This window comes from Tamandua tetradactyla, chromosome 19 (genome assembly GCF_023851605.1).
Source record: "Tamandua tetradactyla isolate mTamTet1 chromosome 19, mTamTet1.pri, whole genome shotgun sequence".
In the NCBI taxonomy this organism is placed as follows: Eukaryota; Metazoa; Chordata; class Mammalia; order Pilosa; family Myrmecophagidae; genus Tamandua; species Tamandua tetradactyla.
The window spans coordinates 19065097-19070891 of NC_135345.1; the positions used below are offsets into that span (position 1 = coordinate 19065097).

The 5795-nt window shown below is 39.1% G+C and overlaps 1 pseudogene; it reads right to left on the reverse strand.

The window, feature by feature from the left end:
- Window positions 1-231: 231 nt before the first annotated feature.
- Window positions 232-2071, reverse strand: LOC143663347 (tyrosine--tRNA ligase, mitochondrial pseudogene; annotated as a pseudogene).
- Between the last annotated feature and the right edge of the window lie 3724 nt (window positions 2072-5795).

Here is a 5795-nt window from a genome sequence, read left to right on the forward strand (position 1 = left end):
ACTCAATCCTCAATGGTCGTGGATCAGTAAATAAAATATCATTTTACAACCACCTTATTTATTAATCAACCTATATAAATAATAAAAATTACTCAATGAGGCCTACAGTATACTCCATTCTGTTTTACTGGTTTGATTAGTGAAGGTCTAAGCTCTGGAGCCAACCTTTTATGTCTTGAGAATGAATGATGGATAAAATTTGTTTAAACAACCAGAAGTTTTTCATTATAACTAAAGCCATTTTATAATGTAGACATTCCTTTTCCCTATTTTAAGTAATGAAAATCCATTGTTGAGAATATGTTGTCCAACAACTAAAACACTCTCAGGATTTGTTACTTGTCTGAGATTTATACTGACTCTTCTGTTATCATCTGATACCCTCGTGGGCCATCTGAAATGACATTTGCTGTGCTGTATATATCAAGGATGCTTGTTTCAGGGTCAAGAACTAATTAAGAAAATGAAGGTGCTTTAAACAACTTTTTTAACTCTTGATCAGACATGACCTCCAGTGCATCTATGCTACTATGGTAAAGGCCTGTGTATCCCTTTTATAGATACCAGCTCTTCTCGCTTTTGAACAAGCTTTGTTACTTCTGTGGCCAGTTGTTTCTGAGGAACCCGATTTTCTGTCTGTTTGAGGTGCAGCTGATTTACCTGGCCAATCCCTGGAAGGGGTAGAAGAGTGAAGAGCTTCAGACACCTTTCTACAGAATCATCTTGTTGCCTGACAAAGAACTGATGCAATTCAAGTGGAGATCATCTTATCTCTGTTTAGCCAAACAGCATTGCCAGCAGACTGTCTCAGCTTTGCTCCAGCTGTACTTGTAATTAGAGTGATAGTGATTCCAAATACATCTTCTTCAATCATCTGTGGATGAACTCATATCCAGATACCATGTTGCCCAGCTGATCAAAGCCACCTAGCTGTACCCATCATCCATTATGCTGGAAAAGGTAGTAGAAGTCATAGGCTTGGAGCATCTGATATAAGAACTCTGCCAAGCTCATACCCTCAGGGCTCTTGAGCTGGGTCTGAACACTCAGCTGGCTCAGCAGCATGCCCGTGAGGAAGTGGCCACCCAATGCCACCAGGAATTCCACCTGGTGGAATTCCTCTGGTACCAAGCTGAATTGTCTAACACTATGAAGCTGCTCCAGGTTCTCCCATTAGGAAAAGTTGCTGGTGATTAGCTGCTAGGTGCATGAGCTCTGCGACCAGCGCCTCGCGCTCCTTGGTGCAGCCACTTGGGTCTCCCAGATGGGCTGCGGTGCTTTCAAGTAGCGTGATCACATTATGGCCAGCTTGCTGGAAATGAAACAGGCCCAGCAGCGCCAGCAGATGCCCCACATGAAGTGAGTCAGGTGTGGGGTTGAAGCTGCAGTAAATGGTCTGGGGGAAGTTAACTGCTCTGCCATGGTCGAAGATCTCTGGGAGCTCTAGTTTCATACCTGTCTCTGGGAAGAACTCCTTTAACAGGCCCCATTTCTTATGGGCTGCCAGCAGCTCCTGAGTGCTCAAGTGGGCTTTACGCATCAGTCCCAAGGACACTACTGATGACCAGACAGCGGAACCAAACCACTAGCCCGGGAAGGTGTTGCAGGGTGGCGCCGCCAGGCACGAAAGGAAGATCCTCAATAATTTTTAAGGTTATAAAGGCAACCTGAGACCAATACGTTTGAGAAATATGCCTTTCATAAAATTCTTAATAATTACTCTAGATCTTTTAATATAATTCTTAATATACTGTATTTCCATTGATTATTTTAGGTCAGAATTATATGATTTGTTTGAAGTTAGTGTATGGAATTTATAGTAGTAGAGTTGGATGTAAAGCAAACACAGCCGGGGAGTCTGAAGATAGAGCCTGACTTGCCTCAGGGTGGGGAGTCAGGCTTAGCAAATAAAATTACATTATACCAGTTAAATTTGAATTTCAGATAAATAACAACAAACTTTTTAGTAAACACAGTCATGCAATATTTAGGACATATTATACTAAAAATAAATTCATTATATATCCCAAATTCAAATTTAACTGAACATCCTATGTTTTACCTGGAACATCTAGCTCACCTTACTCTGATCTTAATAAAACTACTTCATTACGTTTGCTTTCCTTTATATGCAAAGCAATGGATATGGACTCCACAACATGATGCAATCATTCTGTGAATCTGTATGTCAACATGTCTGCTAAAATACTGAGTGGGGAAAAGGAGAGAGTGTTCAGTTATGAAAGCCTTTGCGAAGAAATATCTAAGCACAACTGGCCTGAACAAAGAGAGCTTTGAGGAAATTTCTTGAGAGCAAAATTGGATCACTTTCAGTAAAAGAGGGCTTCAGTTCTAGGGCTGTGTCAGGCCAGCAAGCTGGAGAATAAGAGATGCCATTTGGATGGTAGTCGTTGTTTGTTTTGAATTGGAGGACCCAGCCCAGTAATAAAGGTGATGCCACTGTGTGGGTGACCAAAGTCCCAATTTTCCCTGTGTGAAGGTTTGACTCTGTTAGATACTCCAGAAAAGCCATGTTTTAATCATGATCCAATCTTGTGGGAGCAGCCATTTCTTTAACCCTAACTCAAAACTTGATTGGATTATCTCAGTGGCCTTTTGATCAGATGGAGATAAGACTCCACCTATTCCAGGTGGTCTTGGTTAGTTTATTGGAGTCCTTGAAAAAGGGAAACATTCTGGAGAGAACAGAACTGACAGGTGGAGCAGATGAGGACATTTGGAGAACGAGACAGAAATAGCCCAGGTGCTAAGCAAGAACTCACAGAAATAGCAAGAACCTGAAGAGAAGAAATCTCTGGCCCCAGCAGATGCTAAGCTCAGAGATGAAACCCAGAGTTTTGTCCCCAAGCAGCTAAGTGAATGTGCACTGATGCTTAGAGAGGAAACACTGGCATCAGAAGCTGGAAGCAATGGAATTGGGAACAAGGACCAGCAGACGCTGTCCACGCACCTTCCCAGATCACACTTCCTTGAGTCAAGGTATCTTTCTCTGGATGCCTTCGTATTTATAACTTTAGTATTGTAAACTTGTAACTTATTAAATTCCCTTTTTAAAAGCCGTCCCATTTCTGGTATATTGCATTCTGGCAGGTTAACAAACTAATATATCCAGGAAGTCCCAGTTTAAACCAGTTCTTCTTATGTCCTGTCCAATTTAGTACTTGACACATTAATAGGGCTTTGTCTAAAGCCTTTCATGAATCGAGAAGAGAGACTTCAAACTGGGGAAAGGGCATCTTGCTGAGGTCTAGCAGAGAGGAAACACAGAGCCAGAAATGCATCCCACAGCTTCCTCTGTCAATTCTGACTTCTAGGAACAGTGTGTGAGGAAGAAGTATATCTGGACACTTTCTACCAAGTCATATCTCTACAAACATTAAAAACATAAAATACTTTTCAATCTTATAGAGGAAAACAAGAATTATTCAGAAGAAACAATAAGACCAAAGGTTCTCAAAGGAGCAGAACTATTCCAAGGGAACAGTTGGGGAACTTTTCTGGGGGGGAGAGGCATTTAATTGACAGTTCCAGGGACACTAGATGTCCTGTAATGCACAAGATAGTTCCACTTCAGGAAAGATAACCATAACTTCTGTATAACTTTCATGTATCCTACCAGACATTCACTTAGATGAAAACTTTATATAAGAATCTGATCCTAGAACTTAACTATTAAATATATAAACTTGAAGTATTATATTGATTTTGTTTGATTTAAGCCTCCTGTAAGAATATTTATCTATGAATTTTTGTGTTGATAGTAAAATTAGTGCTACAAATACTGCTTATATAATGAGAATATTGGGTACGATAGGGAGAAGAGCCTCTTAATTCATAGTCAGAAAAAGGCAAAATCAAATATCCCACATAAGGGTTATTTGTTAAAATAACTAATGATAATAATGGCCATTACAGAAGTGCCTACTGTACGTCAGGCACTGTTCCAGGTAGTCTACATATATTAGCTCATGTGTTCCTCATAACCACCCCATGATGTAGGTGCAATGGTTATTCCCATTTAAGTGGTGACAAAACTGAGGGCAGAAGAGTTTAAGTGACTCTTGATCTGCACAATGAATAATATTTACTTCATATCTGAAAAAATATATAATGACTGGGTTTGATTAAACTAATATTTACTGTGCATTTGTGATTTACTAGGTCGAAGGACAAATTTACCATAAACATTCCACATTGCCAGCAATCTTATAGCATTTTTACCATTAATTTTTTTCTGCTGTTCCTAATAAGAAGTTCGTATCTTCTTCTCTTTTGTCAAATATCTCCACAGTCTTTCTTCCCTATGCCATGTCTCACACATAACATCAAACATACTTCAAGGAGAAATACACACCACTGAGTAGGACGAAAGCTACAAATCAGTAAACCTGTGTATATCTGAATTCATTGTGTCCCTCCAGTACTTAGCATCTATGGCATAGCAAACCATTCTAGTACTTGATTGCTTTAAACAGTAAGTGCTGTTACCTGATGTATCTGTGACAAGTGGGGCTGGGCTCACTTGAGCAGTTGTTTTGCTGTTCTCACCTGAGCTTGATCATAATCTAAAATCAACTGGCTGCTCAGTTATAGCTAGAAGGTCTAGAACAGTGCTGTCCACTGGTTGTCACTAGTCATGTGTAGCTATAGGGCACTTAAATGCTCTAAGGATAAAATACACATCAAGTTTTGGAGAAATAATATGAAAAGAAGTAAAATACCCTATTAACATGTTTTAATATAGGTTATATGTTGGGAGATACCATTTTGAACATATTGGCTTGAATAAAATATGTTGTTAAAATTAGCCTCATTTCTTTCTGTTTTTTTTTTTTTTTTTTTGTAATTGGTTCTTACTAGAAAATTTAGATTTATATGTGACTTCCATTATGTTTCTTTTGAATGGGGTTGATCTAGGATGCCTCACTCACCATCGTAGTTGGCAGGCCATCAGCCATGGGGCCTGAATCCCCTCCACTTGGCCTCTCTAGCAAGTTAGTGCAGGCAAGTTCACATGTGCCAGATTCCCAGAGAGTGGGAATGGAAGCTACGGGATCTGTGGAGGCTGGGTTACACACAGTGTCATTTCCACCTCATTCTGCTGGTGAAAAAAAAATCAAAAGTCAGCCCAGATGTAAGGGGTGGGGAAAAACTCCAGTTCTTGAAGAGAGGGGATGAAAGAATTTGTGGCCACTTTCCAAACTACTATTTCATCTTACTTCCTGCTACAACGGAGGAGTGCTTATTCTAATTTTCCAGGTCAAATCCTCTATCTGGCTCTAGTTTCCAATTCCTGATACATTCAAAGGAACTTTGTTTCTTAAAGTATCCTCTTTTTCTCCTATGCTATCAACTCTTTTCCCTGGATTATCAACATTCTGATATAGACTTTATTTAAAATAAATAAATTTAATAGAAAAATCTGCACAACCCTTCATGTCCTCTGCTTACCACCACGTTTCTGCTATTTTGCTTACAGCTCCCTAGAATTGTTTCTTAAACATGAGCTAGCAAATGCTACTTTCAGATTTCCCATTCATTATTTTAAAACTTTATTTCACTGACTTTCTACTGTATAGCTTGCCCATTTTAAATTGTAAACAGTATAATTTATATTAAAGAGAATATATGATATATGTAAACTCTAAGAATAATAATAGAATAAATCCAATGTGTTGTTACAAGCAAGTGTTATCTCCATCTTCACTAGTATATCTATAGTTGAAAACTTTCTTATCTCTTACCTGGTCACCCCCAATGATTTCCCAGACTGG